Consider the following 19,338-nt stretch of genomic DNA (forward strand, 5'->3'; position numbering starts at 1 on the left):
GACCATGAAGTCATCTTACAATCTTCTCCTTCTCCTTTCTTCCTCCTTGCAATGTGTCATCCCGCACGAACCTCACCGTCGTCGACCTCCATCCTCGAACTCAACTTCGGCCGCTGCATCGCCATGAGTAGACCAGAAAAACTGCAGCGCCACTTCGCTGTCCGAACAGCATCAGTAAGTCTTCCGTCCCTCGTCATGGATCCGTCATTAGGGTTTGTCGGTGTTCTTTCGTGTTTGTCATTGTCCTTCCTTCTCTTTATTTAGATCCAAAAACCATAGAAAACTTGTGCGGTAGTAGTTTTAGCCAAGGTTGTCAGAATCGCGATTTTGAATCGGATCGAAGCTCTGGTGGTAGGATCACAAATCGTAGGATCTTCACTATCAGGATCGTAGAAACGTAGATTCTATGAACAAAAGTTGTAGAATCAGAGGGGTTAGTTTGGATCATAAAGTCGTAGAATCGTATAACAGAATCGCGATTCTGACAACCCTGGTTTTAGCGCTTGTTTTAATACTAGAATATATATCCCCACCGCGACAGATCTCCTCTAGGGCACCTCTACTTTTCCACTGTCACGAATTTATTTCCTTTTTTCCTGAACAGCGGTAGATCCAAATTTGTAACCCCAATCCGCGGAATCTGTTTGTCCCAATACTTACAAATTTTGTTTTCAGTGACTCTTGAATATCTTAGTCATGGCGGCTTACCCTGTCGTCTTATCTTTACTTCATATACCATTAGCCCTCGCTTAAGCCGCCATTGTACTATATTGTTAACTTGCAATCCCGCCAACTAACTTGAGCCGACAAATTATTTCCTTCTAGGCTTCCTTTTCATCATGCCCCCAAAGACGATGACAACTTGTAACTGGGTTCCTTCCATCGTCACCGAGAGCACCTTGAAGGATTTTGTCACTGTTGGATACTTACCAGAGAAAAGTGTCATGCATTATCGTGCCCCTGACCCGGCTGAAGACAAATTTCAACCAAACGATGGTGAAGTTATTGTTTTTACGGATCATATGAACCGGGGCTTCTCGCTGCCTGGCTCAAAATTCCTTAGGGATGTCCTGCACTTCTTCAAACTTCATCCGCAAGATATTGGACCCAATTCCATATCAAATATCTGTAACTTCCAAGTTTTTTGTGAAGTATATCTTCAAGAAGAACCCAGCGTCGAGCTCTTCAGGAAATACTTCTACCTGAACCGCCAGAACGAGTATACCAATGGCCCCAGCTTGGAACTTGGCGGGATTTCAATTCAACGCGGACGAGATGCTATCTTCCCTCAAGTAGTCCTGCCAAGCCATCCTAAAGACTGGAACCAAACATGGTTCTATTGCAAAGACATCTCTCCGTCTGATGAGAATCCGTTGCGGGTTATCGACCTGAGCGCCTTGATTAAAAGTACCAACTCCCCGATAAACTTACTGCCGCCGAACGCAAGAAACTTGTCCCCACAATCAGAAAAGTTCAAGCCTTGCTGGGAAAGGCTTAACTGGAGTTGACTTAATCCGGTGTTGGGTTGCATGGCGGATCATCCCTTTAAGCCGCCGATCTGGCTTGATGTGTAACTATACCGGAGGAACAAATGATCCCTTACGTCATAGCAATCTGCGTATGACTGAACAGGCCATCGTTGAGATGGCAACCACACTTGCCAATAGCAAATATGAAGACTGTAGCCTAGTGGGTTTGAACCCTTTCTGCAAGCTTAACCCGGTGCTAGAGGTAAATCTTTTGAATTCTTTTCCCTCGGCAGTTAATTATTGCGTGAACTTCAACATGTTATCCTTCCACAGGCTAAATCTGACTTCTGGAAGGCCAAATATGACCATGAAGCTGCCAAAAAGGCTAAGGCTGCTGCGAGAGCCGCCAAAAAGACTGTTAGGAAGTCTAAGAAGAAACCCACTGCCTCTGAATTACTTAAGATGGATGATACCTCTGAGTCGGAGGTAGCCCTTGACTTTCTTGGCCTATTTTTTAACAACCTTATTGACACTGACTATTGCCGGGATGACACGGGGGCCAGCCAGGCAGTCGAAGAAGAGGTAACTATTATTTCCTCCGACTCAGAACCTTTACCAAGGCAGAAACTTCGGCGAGTAACCCGGAAAGTAAGGTTTTCACACCCCTTGGCTTATTTGGATCTTCATTTTCTTTTGAAACGACAGCAACATGAGAGCCGCCGCCAGACCCGGACCGGTGGAGATGATGATTTATCCTCCGGCTTACCGAACACACCTCAGAAACGCCAGAATGAGGTTATTTTTAACCTTTAACCCTTGTATTTACCAACAAGTTACTTTTGTTAACCACTCAATTTTGACTCCATCCTTGTAGGAGATTTCCCGTTCTTCTTCGGGCGACTCATCATAAACTCAATTGCTGGCTTTCAAGACCGCCCCCGGGTAAAGATAATTATCCTTCTTATGTACCTTTATATCCGCATCATTATACTGACTTGTCCAAATTCTTTTTAGCGGTCAAGCAAAGCCCAACAAAGCAAAGGTGACAAAGCCGGCCGAGGATCCGAAAACTGCCGAACCGGAGCAGCCAACCCTTGTACCGGAACACTCTAAAGCACCGGAAGATCCTGCTCTCAACGCTCGACTGGATTTACCTGAGTCGTCTGTTGACGAAACCATTCTTGATCCATCAACTATTGAAGCCAGAGACTCACGGTGATGTTGTTTTAATCACTGGCGCCAGATTCATTGAACCAGGGAACCCAACTGTATTGGCGAGACACTCTGCCAAACAGGAAGTTATGGAAAGGCAGAAAGTGAGGTTTGACATCTCCCACTATGCTCATCTGAGTATTAGTGAAGTGGTATCTGGTTATCTCAGTCAAGTGCACTCCAGCCGTGATTCAGAAATTGAGATGGTCAAACAGATGCACCAAAAATATGAGGTACGTTCTCTGGCTTATATAAGTTATATACCCTGCCAAGTCTTCTGATTATGATAAGATTGAATGATCTGTAGACTTAAAAGACTTATAAGCCTCTGTCTTAGACTCCCTCCAAGTCGGCGTTTACAACTAAACCGGATGCTGATAGTATTTCAATTTGCATGTGCAGTCCCCAAGGACCGGTATAATCAGTATGAATGAGCCGGTCCTACTAGTCATTATGTAAAAGACCAAAATTTAACTGCATATCTCTCATGAGTCGGCTAGAACTGTCACACCCGGCTCATCTTTAATAAGAAAACAGACAATATGCATTAGCCCCCAAGTGCCAAGTGTTATTGCTTGCAAATCACTTGGGACTTGTTAGAAAGAGCCAATTCCTTTGAAAAAATTTGTTTGATAGACATTAGCCCCCAAGTGCCAAGTGTTGTTTGCTTGCAAAGCACTTGGGACTTGTATTTTGTAATCTGGCATGAAACTGAACGAACTTATGTTGTATGCAGGCTGTGACCACAAAACTGGAAACTCAATTGTCTGAGGCCAAGACCTGGCTGGTGGCTCAAGAGACTGAGGCAAAGAAAGCTGAATCCAAATTCCAGTTGAGTGTGTCTGAAGCAGAAAAACTGAAGACTGGCTTTACTGCGGAGAAAGAGGCTTGGGACAATGAGAAGACTGCCTTGACGCGGCATGCTAAGAGGGCTGAGGAGGCTCTGGAAGAGGTTACCGCTGAACTCACCGGTTTAAAGAACCATGTGTCTCAGATGGTTTCTGCAATCTTCGGTAAGTCATATTGTTACTTACTCAACGTGAGTATTTGTCATCATAATACAAGCCGCCACTTAACCCATTGTGTAAACTTTACAGGTCCCAGGAGCAGCAATCTGAGTCGAGATACATTGGTAAAGCTCAAGGCGGTTTACACGCTTGTGGAACAATTGTATACTGGAGCTCAGCGAACTCTTGCCACTATCTCCCCAGCGAATCAAGGGCCAAATCTATTAAGTGGTGTCTTGAAGAAGCTGTCCATCTTGCCTGCTAGGTTCCAAGAAATCAAGCGATCTTGTGCTAGAGCCAGAGCTGTGACAGCTTTAAGTCGTGCCAAAGCCTAGGTACCGGAGTTAGACCCAGTGGACGTAGCCAGCGGATATCCCAGTCTCAAGGAAGATGGAACTCCTTTCGACCAACAAGACTTTGCTGCTTGTGTTAAGGAGATTCGTCCTCATGCAACAATAATCGCCGAAGAGACCAACCTCACCAAGTATCAGCCGGGTTACGATGCAGACAATCAGAAGATGGCGACTCCTTCATATAAAGTGATGGACTTAATCCCACTGATCCGTAAACACACTTTTGCCCCTGATATCAATCCGTCTGGTCTGATTGATGACGAGGCTGAATTTGTCGCCCTACGTGCCTTTGACTGGTCCAAACCCAACTTCCATACGATGGAGGAGGAGGACGAACCGGCAAGGGATGAGCCGCAATCTTCATGCCGGCCGGGTCAAGATTCATGAACCGGGGCCAGTTTATCATCTGTTGTATGTGAGACTGAAAAACAGTTATCCTTTTGGGCTCCAAACGCCTTGTAATAGGCTAGCTTCAAACTTCTTATTCTACCATACCATCGTGCATATTGCACTATTTATGATACGTCTTTATCTGTCATGCGAAGATATGCTATATATGCCTGATGATATTATCAATCTTGAATCTGTTCCTACATACAACAGATGAAAAGTGTCTTGGCGGTTTACCGTTGGATGGGCTATACTGTGATATTGGATCACACTTGTTGGTTTATCAAGCCAGTGCAGTAAGGGTGATAGCCCAAAGCTCCGAGCACTGGTAACTATTAAGGATTGCCGGCTTATTAACAAAGCCGGACCGGGTCAATAAACACCAGATATTAACTTTATTTCATACTGGCGACTTATAGTCAAAACCAGGCCGGGTCAATAAACACCGGTTAATGTCATATATGACTCAGAAGGCATTATAAGCCTTATTGGTTTTCCACCATATATTACTATGTCACAAAAGAAAAAATCTCAAAAAGACGTTCAAAGCAACAAACAACAGAAAATCCAAGGCTTTCATAGGTCGCCAAGCCAAAATATCGTCTTCAATGAAACTAGCATTAGCCACTGGAAGGTACGCACTTTCCGTGAGCCGGCACTCACATTGCCCAATCGACATTTTAACCCAGATAAGTTCAGTTCTTATTTAAAGATAGACTTATCGGGAGTACACGGGGTCAGAGTAGCATCGTGCATCACAGGCCGATTTATCCAAGTTTCAAGGAAGGCGGCTTTATCAGCCTAAGCTTCTCCTTGCTTTCCGTAAACCGTTCCCTCATAGGACAAACCGGTGTTTTAACCTTAACGAGTTCAGGGTCTTGTTTAAAAGATTGATTGTTAAGAGTTCGGCGGGTCAATCAGGATTACCTGATGGTGAAGCAGCTGGCATACAGGCAGGATAACCCGAAAGGGTTATGTTCTCTTTGGTGAAACACCTGTGTTTGAACAAAATAACCCCATCACGAGGGTAGTAACTCTATGTTCTCTTTGGTGAATACACCTATTTGAACAGGAAGCCCCCAAGTGACTTATTTGTGAGCTGTGCTCGCTGGGTACCTATGTTTGAGTTGTGCTGTGCAACAGACTCTCTTTGGTCCCTTTAACCTGGGTAGTAAGCCCCCAAGCTTTTTATGTGGCCTATAAGCCGGATCAAAGGGTAATCATAACTTTGCTATATAAAGCAGAAGCCCCCATGTGACCAAAAACTCATTATTTAAAGAGGAAAAAACGACAGAGGACCTGCTTTAGCAGGGATGCTGGCTTCATTATATCAATCACAATATATACATTGTCAAAATATGTACATTGGAAGAGTCGGTGGCTCAGGTATAGTACGACCTAGGTTGAGTAATATTCCAGGGCCGGCGGGTTTCTTCCTCCGACGTGCGTGAGCCCTTGTGGTCTCAAACATCGATAAGGTAATATGACCCGTTGTTTAGATTCTTGCTGACCACAAAGGGTCCTTCCCAAGGTGGGGATAATTTATGCATATCAGTCTGATCCTGGATAAGCCGGAGCACCAGATCGCCTTCTTGAAAAGTTCTGGTTTTAACCCGGCGGCTGTGATAACGGCGCGGATCTTGCTGGTAAATCGCCGAACGAGCCGCTGCGATGTCACGCTCCTCATCCAACAGGTCAAGTGCTTCTTGATGCGCTCTTTCATTGTCAGCTTCAACATAAGCCGCCACACGAGGTGAGTCATGACGGATGTCACTAGGGAGAAATGCCTCTGCTCCGTAAACCATGAAGAAAGGTGTATATCCCGTAGATCTGTTTGGGGTGGTATTGATGCTCCATAACACGGAAGGTAGCTCCTCCACCCAACAACTCGGCATCCTCTGCAGGGGAACCATAAGCCGGGGTTTGATGCCTTTCAAGATCTCTTGGTTTGCCCTCTCAGCTTGACCATTGGATTGGGGGTGAGCTACTGACGATACATCAAGCCGGATATGCTCTCATTGACAGAATTCTTCCATAGCACCCTTAGAGAGATTAGTGCCATTGTCTGTTATAATGCTGTGTGGAAAGCCAAAACGGAAGATCACATTTTTCATGAATTGAACCGATGTTGCTGCATCACACTTACTGACTGGCTCTGCCTCTACCCATTTGGTGAACTTATCAACCGCCACCAACAGGTGGGTCTTTTTGTCCTTGGATCTTTTGAAAGGTCCAACCATATCAAGCCCCCAAACTGCAAACGGCCAAGTAATTGGAATCATCCTCAATTCTTGAGCTGGCACATGGGCTCGTCGTGCAAATTTCTGACATCCGTCACACCTGCTAACGAGGTCCTCTGCATCAGCATGAGCTGTTAACCAATAAAACCCATGACGGAAAGCTTTGGCCACGAGGGATTTTGAACCGGCATGATGACCATAATCACCTTCATGAATCTCTCGTAAGATCTCGCAGCCCTCTTCTGGAGACACACGATGTTGAAACGCCCCTGTGACACTGCGATGATGTAACTCTCCATTAACAATTGTCGTTGACTTAGACCGCCGGGTTATCTGCCTGGCTAAGGTTTCATCCTCAGGTAACTCGCCCCCGGTCATATAAGCCAAGTAAGGTACTGTCCAATCCGGGATTACATGAAGAACCACCACCAACTGAGATTCTGGGTCAGGAATAGCCAAATCCTCCTCTGTAGGCAACTTGACGAACGGTTTATGAAAAGCATCAAGAAAAACATTAGGCGGCACCAGTTTACGTTGAGAACCCAACTGGCTTAAAGCGTCTGCCGCTTCATTTTTCCTCCGATCCACGTGCTCAACTTGATAACCTTTGAAGTGACTAGCAATAACGCCCATCTCTCGCTGATAAGCCGCCATGAGTGGATCCTTAGAATCCCAAGTACCCGAGACTTGCTGAGCCACCAAGTCTGAGTCACCGAAGCACCTAACCCGGCTTAAATTCATCTCCTTAGCCATCCGAAGACCGTGGAGTAAGGCCTCATACTCAGCTGCATTGTTAGTACAAGGAAACATCAAACGGAGAACATAACAAAATTTATCACCTCGAGGGGAAGCAAGAATAACTTCAGCCCCCAAGCCCTCCAATTGCCTGGACCCATCAAAGTAAATAGTCCAATACGTGTTATCTGGCTTTTCCTCAGGCATCTGCAGCTCTGTCCAATCATTGATGAAATCCACCAGCGCCTCGGACTTGATGGTCGTGCGAGGCACATATTTTAACCCGTGAGGTCCAAGCTCAATAGCCCACTTAGCGACCCGGCCAGTTGCCCCCCTGTTTTGGATGATATCTCCCAAAGGAGCAGAGCTAACCACAGTGATGGGATGACCCAGAAAATAGTGTTTAAGTTCCCAGCTGGCCAAGAACACCCCATACACAAGCTTCTACCAATGTGGATATCTCTGCTTGGACTCAATAAGCACCTCACTGATATAATAAACCGGCCTTTGAACCGGATACTCCTTGCCTGCTTCCTTCCTTTCTACCATGATAGCTACACTGACAGTCCGGCTATTAGCAGCCACATATAACAACAGAGGCGCTTTATCAATAGGGGCGGCAAGCACGGGCGGCTCAGCCAGTTGCTTCTTCAAATCCTCAAACGTTGTATTAGCAGCATCACTCCAGACAAAATTATCTGTCTTTTTCATCATCTAATACAGAGGGATAGCCTTCTCTCCCAACCGTCTTATGAACCGGCTCAACACCGCAATACGACCCGCTAGACGTTGCACATCATTGATACATGCTGGTTTAGCCAGTGAAGTGATGGCTTTGATCTTCTCCGAGTTAGCTTCAATACCTCTGTTAGACACCAAAAAACCCAAGAGTTTGCCTGCAGGTACAACAAAGACACATTTGGCCGGGTTAAGCATCATCTTATAAACCCGGAGATTATCAAAGGTTTCCTTGAGGTCATCTATCAATGTCTCTTTCTCTCTGGACTTTACCACAATATCATCCACATAAGCATGAACATTACGCCCAATTTGGTTATGAAGGCAATTTTGCACACATCTCTGGTAAGTCGCCTGGGCACTCTTGAGCCCAAAAGGCATAGAAACATAGCAGAAGGCTCCAAAAGGAGTTATGAAAGATGTCTTCTCCTGGTCCTTCACTGCCATTTTGATCTGATGATAACCAGAATAAGCATCCAGAAAACTCAAACGCTCACAACCCGCCGTAGCATCAATAATCTGATCAATACGAGGGAGAGCAAAAGGATCAGCCGGACAAGCCTTGTTTAAATCTGTGTAGTCCATGCACATACGCCAAGTGTCGTTCATCTTAAGTACCAGCACCGGGTTAGCTAACCACTCAGGATGAAAAACCTCGATGATAAACCCAGCTGCCAAGAGCCGGGCTACTTCCTCTCCAATGGCCTTCCGCCTCTCCTCATTAAACCGGTGAAGAAACTATTTAACCGGCTTAAATTTTGGGTCAATATTAACAGTGTGCTCAGCGAGTTCTCTTGGTACACCCGGCATGTCTGAAGGCTTCCATGCAAAGATGTCCTGGTTCTCACGAATGAACTCGATGAGCACGCTTTCCTATTTCGGATCCAGATTAGCACTGATGCTGAACAGCTTGGATGAGTCGGCAGGGACAAAATCAACCATGTTGGTATCGTTTGCCGATTTAAACTTTAAAACTGGATCATGCTCTGTGGTTGGCTTTCTCAAAGATGTCATATCCGCCAGGTCGACATTGTCCTTGTAAATTTTTAACTCCTCCATCACACAAACCGACTCATCATAAGCTGCGTCCTCTTCTTCACATTCAAGAGCTATCTTACGGTTCCCATGCACTGTAATGGTTCCTTTCTGACCCGGCATCTTGAGCTACAGATACACATAACACGGTCGGGCCATTAACTTGGCATAAGCCGGCCGTCCAAACAGAGCATGATATGGGTTGTGGATCTTGACCACTTCAAAGGTCAATATATCCGACCTAGAGTCACGATCATCCCCAAAAACGACCTCCAGAGCTATCTTACCAACTGGGTATGCTGACTTACCAGGCACTACGACATGGAAAACAATGTTTGATGGCTTAAGATTTTTATCAGTCAAACCCATGCGACAGAAAGTTTCATAATAAAGGATATTGATGTTGCTCCCTCCGTCCATGAGTACTTTGGTAAACTTATACCCTCCAACCTGAGGGGCGACCACCAAAGCCAAATGACCCGGATTATCAACCCGGGGCGGGTGATCTTCTCTACTCCACACGATGGGTTGCTCAGACCAATGCAGGTAACGTGGAACCGTCGGCTCAACAGCATTGACTGACCTCCTATGAAGCTTCTGATCACGTTTACACAAGCTAGTGGTAAAAACATGATACTGCCCACTGTTCAACTGCTTCGGTTGCTCTGATAACCAGACTATTGTTGTTGTTGACCCCCCCTGATTACTCTGCTGGTTGTAACCACCCTGATTGCCGTGATTACTTTGATTTCCCTTGAATCCAGAGTTAGAACTGCCACCGCCGTAACCCGGACCGTGAAAGTCGGATCCAGAACCGCCACCTGGCCCATGACTGTCTTGGAAAAGATTGGAATTCTTGTATTCTTTCATAATGTGACAATCTTTCCAGAGGTGCCCGGATGGTCTTTCTTTCGTACCATGTTTTGGGCAGGGCTGATTTAACATATGCTCAAGGTTGATACCGGATCCTCCGGCCCGTGGGGGCGGTTTACCCTTACGACGTTGACCATTATTCTATGCATTGGTGTTAGCCACAAAGTCAAAACTATTATCAGCCTTGCGCTTACCGTTGCCTCCCTGGTTATACTGTTGCCCCTTAGCATTGTTGTTCTTTCTTCCCTCCCCGGCTTTTCATCATCAAACTCGGGGTCCTTGGTACTATCAGAATCAACATACTTAACGAGAGCCGCCATGAGCGACCCCATGTCATTGCAATGACGTTTGAACCGCCCTAGCTTTTGCTTTAAGGGCATGAAACGACAATTGTTCTCCAACATCAACACTGCTGAGTCAGCATTGATGCGATCCGACGAGTGCAAGATTGTTGAGACCCGGCGCACCCAATGGGTCGTTGACTCACCTTCTTCTTGAACACAGGAGGCTTGTCGGAGTAAATGACCACGTGTAGCCTAGCCGGCTCCCCCTGGCCCTTCTGAAAAAATCACGAGCCGATCCGGCCCTCAAGAATCCAAGACGTGGGGCCGCCTTCCCCTTGCCGGTTGTCTCCCAGGCCGACTATCGGAAGGCGGCCCGACTTTAGCCCTCATGAAGAAAGTCGCGGGAGGGCCGGCTCCAAGAAGCCGACCACGAGAAGGCCGACTCCAAGAGGCCGGCTCCCACCAAGCGGTCAAGATCGTACCCTCGAAGTCTGCATCCATATAACGGCAATGTGACAGGGCATGGCTACAGTAAAGCCTGCCACCCCCGAATCCCGGAGCACGCCTGGCACAGTGCGCCGTACGGGGTGGCCATGACCCGTCCGGCACGGCACTGTTGCCATGTTGACCCTGATGTCACCCACGACGGGCTGCCAGCGCGGCCCACGGGCGATGGGCCCCTTCAGGCAGAGAGGCACCCGAAGGCGGCCAGGCCTCCCCCAGTCGGCCCGAGACGGGGCCGGCTCCCCGCAGCCGGCTTGCCCCCTCCCTCGAAGGAGACGCTCCATTAAGGAGACAAGACGCGGTGAGGCTACAGCGATCGCCTGCCGGGCGGCGGCACTGTAGCCACGCCCACCTCGGCGAAGCCCTCGTCACCAGGTTGGGGCAACAGTAACCAGCCACCGACAAGGCCCTGGACAGTGGGGCCTGCCTGTCGACCAAGGACCCGGCAGCCGGCGGGCCCCAGCAGCCGGCGCAGAGGCCGGCGAGCGTAGACACAGACGGCTGGGGCCCACGCCCAGCCGGATTACCATTGTACCCCCGGGGGGTGAGCCTATATAAACCCCCCGGGGCACCCATGCAAAGGGTTGATCTGTGCTAGTTTTAGATACCACATAGGGAGGAGAAGAGAGCGAGCCGTGCCCTTCTTCCTCCTCTCGCCTAAACAGCTCAAGGAGCATCTTGTAGCCACTCATTCATCTAGTGATCATGCGGAGACCCCGCAGAGCAGCAGTAGGGGTGTTATCTCCTAGGAGAGCCCCGAAGTTGGGTAAGATTCGCCAGCGTGCATGTCTTCGCCTCATCCCGCTTCCAGGCACCGGCAACGTCTTACTAGCTCCCACAATGATAAGCCACCCGTTGGCATATGTCGCACCTACCACCCGACATTTGGCGCCCACTGTGGGGCCAGGTGCACCGTCGTCCGGAGACCTGTTCTGGACGGGAACCCTCTTCCTCCCCAGCGAACGTAGCTAGCCCGGCACGCCCGATGGCGCTTGCCACGACGCGCTGCAAGGCATCACCAACGTCTGCGCAGCGAGCGGCCTCGCCGATCTCCTGGACGAGACCCTCATCTCCAACAAGCTCGCCTCTGACGCGGGCACTGACCACCTCGTCAACCTCCTCGGCCAACTCCACGTCTCCGGCGAGCTTGCTGTGGACTTGGAGTCCGTTGGCTCCACCGATCCGATGCCTGTCGACTCTGACACGGCCTCGCTCGACGCTTTCCCCACCAACATCGTGATCTACAACGACCCTCTTCCTCGGGCCGATGGCTGCGACGGTGCCACCACCGAGGTGATGGTCATCGGCCACGGCGGCGCTTCTAGCGAGAACGCCCTTGACGCCCCGCACGCAGCGGTCCACGACTTGTCCATCCCCCTCCCGGCCGATGCCGACGCTGAAGCACTGGAGGCTCGCCGCCTCGCCCTCCTCGCGGAGGGCCGGAAGTTGGCTTCCATGAGACGCCTCACCGAGGCCCACCAGCGCGAAGCCAACCGCGCCGCCTTTGGCACGCCGCCCCCAGGCGGGCCAAGCCGAGCCGGCGTTGTCACACAGCGCGGTGCTGCCCTCGCCAACACGCTAGGAGTCGACCGCCCAGTCTACGCCACTCTGCTCAAGAACCTGCGCGTCGCCCAGGCGGCCGTAGACGAGCTAGACGGACTGGGGGCCGAAGAACTCCCCCACATGACCAGACGCATCCAGCAACTAATCGATGCAGCTGCATAGCGGCACGAAGCTGATGCCCGTGCGGAAAGCCCTCCCCCGCGCCGAGAGTACGGCGCGACGTCCCGGACGCCGACTGCGGGTAAAACCCGCGCGCGGAACGAGAAGGAGCCGGCTGCCAGCCGAAGCCAAACCCGGACCTCCATCGAGCGAGACGCAGAAGGCCGTCCCCGGGCCATGGAGCGGCGGGGCAACCTGCCTCCGCCTCCGCCTCGTGGGGAGAGATATCCCACCCCGCCGCCTATTACACATCCGACCCTCAGCGGCCGACTAGGTCTCCGTGAAGGAGTCGGCGAGAACAACGCCCGCCATCGGATCGACCGCCTAGCACGATCCCTGGCGCTAGAAGAAGAAGATGATGTCGGCCCGCCTTACTTCAGCCCCCGCATCCGCGACGAGCCTTTCCCCAAAGGGTTCTCGCTCCCGAGAGACACGCCCAAGTACAACGGCTCTGTGAAACCGGAAGATTGGTTGATCGACTACTCCACAGCGGTTCGCATAGCAAACGGCAACAGGCGCGTTGCCGTGAAGTACGTGCCCCTCATGCTGCAAGGCACGGCGCGGACCTGGCTCAACAGCCTCAGGCCATACAGCATCAACAGCTGGCTAGACTTCACAGAAGCCTTCGTCCGCAACTTCACCAGCACCTACAAGTGGGCTCCCAAGCCCAGACAGCTCTCCTTGTGCGTGCAAGGCCCTGCCGAGTCCACTCGCGACTACCTCACGCGTTGGGCCAAGCTCCACAACTCTTGCGAAGGGGTGCACGAGGTGCAAGCCATAGAGTACTTCACCGCCGGATGCCGAGAAGGCACCCTCCTTAAGCACAAGCTCCTCTGCGACGAGCTGACTACCCTCGATGAGCTTCTGGTCATAGCGGACAAGTACGCCACCGCCGACTCCTCAATGAAGACTGAACTCCGGGTAGACGCGTCCGGGAAGGTAATCAACCCGGCGCCCAAGACGCCAGCTGGGGACTCCGGCCGACGCCCGTACCAGAACGACCACAAGCGTAAGGGCCCTGTGCCGCTCTCCACCAGTCGGCAGGTGGCCACCGTCGAAGACGAGCAGCCCGAAGGGCGGCCCGCTCCCAAGAAACCGAAGGGCGGCAGGGCGGCTTGGCAGCCGGCCTTCTCCTACGAGCAAACTCTCGACGCCCCATGCAAGTTCCACAGCGGCGCGAAGCCGTCCAACCACACAACCCGGAAGTGCCACTGGCTCACCCGAATCTCCAAAGGCGAAGGGCTCGCACCACCTCCGCCTGCTGGTTCGCCGCCTCCGGCTCCGCAGCTGCCGACCGCTCGGTCAGCAGTCGGAGCTGTGCATGATGAGTTCCCCGACGAGCATGCCGCCTATGTCATCTTTACAAGCCAGCCCGAAGGCCGGCGTAGCAGAGGCGGAGAGCACCAAGAAGTCAACATGGTCGCTGCCAACCCCGCCGAGCACATGCACTGGTCGGAAAAGCCTATCAGCTGGAGCCGGGCCGACCACCCAGAGGTGATGCCATCTCCCGGCTCTTATGCGTTGGTTTTGGATGCCACCCTTGCAACGGACAGACGTGCCGCCCGTTTCTCCCGCGTGCTGATAGACGGCGGGAGCAGCATCAACATCCTGTACCGTGACACCCTAGAGAAGTTGAACGTCAAGACGAAGCAACTCATGCCTACTCGGACTGTATTCCATGGCATTGTACCTGGCCTATCCTGCGCCCCCATTGGCAAGATCAAGATTGATGTACTCTTTGGGGACAAGGAGCATTTCCGCCGAGAAGCGATCTGGTTTGAAGTGGTGGACCTGGAGAGCCCCTACCATGTATTGCTTGGCCGTCCTGCCTTGGCCAGGTTCATGGCTGTTCCCCACTATGCTTACCTCAAGATGAAGATGCCGAGTGCCAAGGGCATCCTCACCATAGCCGGTGATTACAAGAAATCTTCCGAGTGCGCTGCAGCCAGCAGCCGGCTGGCCGAGTCCCTGGTGATTGCCGAAGAAAAGAAGATGTTGGACCGAGTCGTGGCCATGGCCCGCAAACAGCCGGCCCTGTCCTCCGATCCCAAGGAGTGTGATGCCCAAGGATCTTTCTAGCCGGCCAAGGAGACGAAGAAGATACCCCTTGACCCCGAGCACCCAGAAAGGTTTGCCATCATCGGGGCAAACCTAAACAGCAAATAGGAAGGCGAGCTCGCCGACTTCCTCCGTGAGAATCGGGATATCTTTGCATGGTACCCTAAGGACATGCCGGGTGTTCCGAAGGAATTCGCCGAGCACAAGCTACACGTCCGAGAAGGCGCAAAACCAGTCAAACAACCCCTCCGCCGACTGTCGGAGGAGAAAAGAAGGATTGTGGGAGAGGAGATAGCCCGGCTCCTGGTAGCCGGCTTCATTATGGAGGTTTTGTTTCCAGAGTGGCTCGCCAACCCGGTCCTCGTGCTAAAGAAGAAGAACAAGTGGCGCATGTGCATAGACTACACGAGCCTCAACAAGGCCTGCCCCAAAGATCCCTTTGCCCTGCCAAGGATTGATCAAGTGATAGACTCCACGGCCGGATGCGAGCTGTTGAGTTTCTTGGATGCTTACTCAGGATACCACCAGATAAAGCTAGATCTGGCTGACCGCCTAAAGACCGCCTTCATCACGCCATTCGGAGCTTTCTGCTACCTGACTATGACATTTGGCTTGAGAAATGTCGGTGCCACTTTTCAGCGTTGCATGCAGAAGTGCCTCCTCAAGCAGCTCGGCAGAAACGCCCACGTCTACGTAGACGACATTGTGGTGAAGACAGAGAAGTGCGACACCTTGTTGGCGGACCTCAAGGAAACATTTGAGAACCTGCGCCGGTTCCAGATCAAGCTCAACCCCGAGAAATGCATGTTCGAAGTGCCAGCCGGCCAGCTCCTAGGCTTCCTGGTCTCCGAACGCGGCATCGAATGCAACCCAATAAAGATCAAGGCCATTGAGAGAATGGCGATTCCCACCAAACTTCGAGACGTCCAGAAGTTCACCGGGTGCTTGGCCTCCCTGAACCGCTTCATCAGCCGGCTCGGAGAGAAAGCTCTCCCCCTCTACCGCCTCATGAAGAAGACCACTCACTTTGAGTGGAACGACCAAGCCAACCAAGCTTTTCACGAGCTGAAGAAGATGCTAGCCACGCCGCCTATCCTGGCGACGCCGACTGAGAAAGAGCCCATGCTCCTCTACATTGCTGCAACCAGCCGGGTGGTCAGCACCGTCATCGTAGTCCAGCGCCCAGAAGAGGGCCGAGCCCAGCCGGTCCAGAGGCCGGTGTACTATTTGAGCGAGGTGTTGTCTACCTCGAAGCAGAACTACCCGCACTACCAGAAGATGTGCTATGGCGTGTACTTCGCCGCCAAGAAGCTGAAGCCCTACTTCCAAGAGCACCCCATCACGGTCGTATGCACCGCCCCGCTTGTCGAGATCATAGGCAGCCGGGATGCATCCGGCCGGGTGGCGAAATGGGCCATCGAGCTGGCCCCCTACACGATCTTCTACCAGCCTCGCACCGCCATCAAGTCCCAAGCATTGGCCGACTTCCTCGTCGACTGGGCCGAGACCCAGTACCTACCGCCAGCTCCCGACTCCACTCATTGGCGCATGCACTTTGACGAGTCCAAGATGCGCACCGGCTTGGGGGTCGGCGTCATCCTCACCTCTCCCAAAGGCGACAGGCTCAGATACACGCTGCAAATTCACTTTGCCGCCTCCAACAACGTGGCCGAGTACGAGGCGCTCATACACGGGCTCCGGCTTGCCAAAGATCTCGGCATACGCCGGATCCTATGTTACGGCGACTCGGACTTGGTAGTCCAGCAATCATCCGGCGACTGGGACGCCAAGGACGCAAATATGGCAAGCTACTGCTTCCTCGTTCAGCAGATCAGCGGGTACTTTGAAGGATGCGAGTTCCTCCATGTACCGCGAGCCGACAACGAGCTAGCTGATACCCTGGCCCGAATAGGCTCCACTCGGCAACCAATACCAACCGGTGTCTCTCTGCAATGCCTCCTCAAGCTGTCTATCAAGCCATCTCCAGAGTCTGATTCCATCTTCGTGCCGCCTGACCCCGACACGGCCGGGTCTGGCTCGAGGAACCAAGCAGGTGACCGGGGGACTTTGATAGTCGGCCCGGGGACGTCAGTAAGCGGCTCGGGGACTTCCGTAGTTACGCCCGACCCGGGGACTGCCACACCCGGCTCGGGGACTGCGGTAGTCGGCCCGGGGACTGCACCAACGCAACAGGCGGCGGCGGACTCCAGCATTTCACCACCCAGCCCGCCCGCCCTGGTCGCAGTAGCTGTGTTGGCAATAGAAGAAGTCACAGCTCCATCATGGGCTCAGTCCATCCTCAACTTCCTAATAAACCAAGATCTGCCGGCTGATGAAACAGAGGCAAGACAAGTCCAACGCCGAGCCGGAGCATACACAATCGTCAATAGAGAGCTCGTCAGGCGCGGTGTCACTGGAGTCTTCCAGCGATGCGTCGAGCAAGAAAAGGGCATTGCAATCCTCAGAGACATCCACCAAGGAGAATGCGGCCACCATGCGGCCTCAAGATCGCTCGTCGCCAAAGCTTTCCGCCATGGGTTCTTTTGGCCGACTGCTTTGGATGACGCCAAGGAGTTAGTTAAACATTGCAAAGGGTGCCAAGTCTTCAGCTCCAAGCAACACATGCCGGCTTCGGCACTCAAGACCATTCCCCTCACTTGGCCCTTCGCCGTTTGGGGACTGGACATGGTGGGCCCATTCAAGACGGCGCGCGGCGGCATGACACATCTGCTTGTCGCCGTGGACAAATTCACCAAATGGATTGAGGCAAAGCCGATAAAGAAGCTGAATGGGCCGACTACCGTGACATTCATCGCAGATATAACAACTCGCTACGGCGTGCCACACAGCATCATCACCGACAACGGCATGAATTTCGCCAAGGGAGCATTGGCACATTTCTGCGCGACGCAGGGCATCCCGTTGGACTTAGCGTCCGTTGCCCACCCGCAGTCAAACGGCCAAGTCGAGCGAGCCAACGGCCTCATCCTCTCCGGCATCAAGCCGCGACTGGTCATGCCACTGGAACGTTCGGCCGGCTGTTGGCTCGATGAGCTGCCGGCCGTCCTTTGGAGTCTGCGCACTACCCCAAACAAGTCAACCGGCTTCACTCCTTTCTTCCTCGTGTACGGTGCCGAGGCGGTCATCCCAACCGACATCGAGTTCGACTCGCCTCGGGTAACCATGTACATAGAGGCGGAAGCCAAGGAAGCACGAGAAGACGGTGTCGACCTGCTGGAAGAAGGCCGGCTGTTAGCCCTCAGCCGGTCCGCCATCTACCAGCAGGGCCTGCGTCGCTACCACAGTCGGAAGGTCAGACCAAGATCTTTCCAAGAAGGCGACCTCGTGCTCCCGCTGATCCAGCGAACAGCCGGCCAGCACAAGCTCTCGGCCCCTTGGGAAGGCCCCTTCGTCATCAGCAGAGCGCTGGGAAATGACTCCTACTACCTGATCGACGCACAGAAGCCGAAGGCACGAAAGAGAGACAACTCTGGCAAAGAGTCGGAACGACCATGGAACGCCAACCTCCTCCGAAGATTTTACAGTTGAAATACAGTATGTATCATGCTAACTTTTGTACTAAGTATGAGACAATAGGCCCCCCGAGGAGAGCTCGGGGACTGCCATCTCTTATCTATAAATGAAGAGTATCATGCTTATGATCATGTCATTGCATTCACTTTTTTCGTCCGGCACCGGGTTCGACTAGTCGGCCCGGGGACTGGCCGCCTTGAGTTATATTAGAAGTCCTACCCGGGGTCAGACAAGTAGTGTGCCGGCACCCAAGCCTTCTCTCGCCAAAAGTCGCAGTTCGAAGAACCAGCTGTCCGGCTGGCAAGATTTAAAGGCAGGAAAGGACGCCCACACGAAAAATGGCTAGGGACTAACGGACTAATATAACAAAAGCTGGTTTTTCTCCCACCACCGACCGACTACCAGAGTAGCCGGCCAGCCGGCTTCCATTCACCTTGCTTCAATCTAAGAAAGCTCGAGTACTTGCCTTCCCCAAAAAATAAAATAAATATAGCCAAGTCCTTCCTCAGCCGCAGGCTGCAGAGCAGCTGCCGGTTGGGAAGACAGCAGCTAGGGGAAGGCGGCAAAGGAAACAGCCTAAAGATAAAAAGCATACGCGAATGGAAGCCAAACACACACACGATCATATTTACACAAAAGGCCTTCGAAAGGCCAGCATTCAACATAGTTTGAATACACCCCCAGTGGGTGGAACTGCGCAAGTTTAACAAAAAATGTTCAAAAAGTAACAAGCAGGAAAAGCAAGGACGGCAGATTAAGCCAAGGGAGCAACTGGCAAGTCGGGCAGGTCGGTGGAGACGGCAGCGCTGGCTGGAGGAGTGGCCGGCTGGCGAACCTCGGCATGATCACCACCTCCCGCAGAGGGCGCGCTAGCACGCGCCTCGTTGCTGGAGGCGCGGTCAGGCTGGGGCTGGCTGGCCGCTTCACTGGCCGGCTCGACGTCTTCGCCTTCCTCCCCTTCGTCGTCTTCACCGTCATCGCTGGAAGCGATCTCCTCTGCCGAGTCCTCACCCGCTGCCGGGTCCAGCCCGAACCATTCCTCCGGTTGGGCAACGCCGTCGTCATTTATTTCAGGAGCAAAGACGCTGATGTCAGTGCACTCGGCGATCGTCGAGGCACGCTGAGCGATAGCCTGCCACACCTCCTCCATCTCTTCGTCGGCCTCCAGCCTCCAGGTGCGCAAC

Source organism: Triticum urartu, chromosome 7A, assembly GCF_056163025.1.
Source record: "Triticum urartu cultivar PI428250 chromosome 7A, HENAU_Tu73, whole genome shotgun sequence".
Taxonomy (NCBI): Eukaryota; Viridiplantae; Streptophyta; class Magnoliopsida; order Poales; family Poaceae; genus Triticum; species Triticum urartu.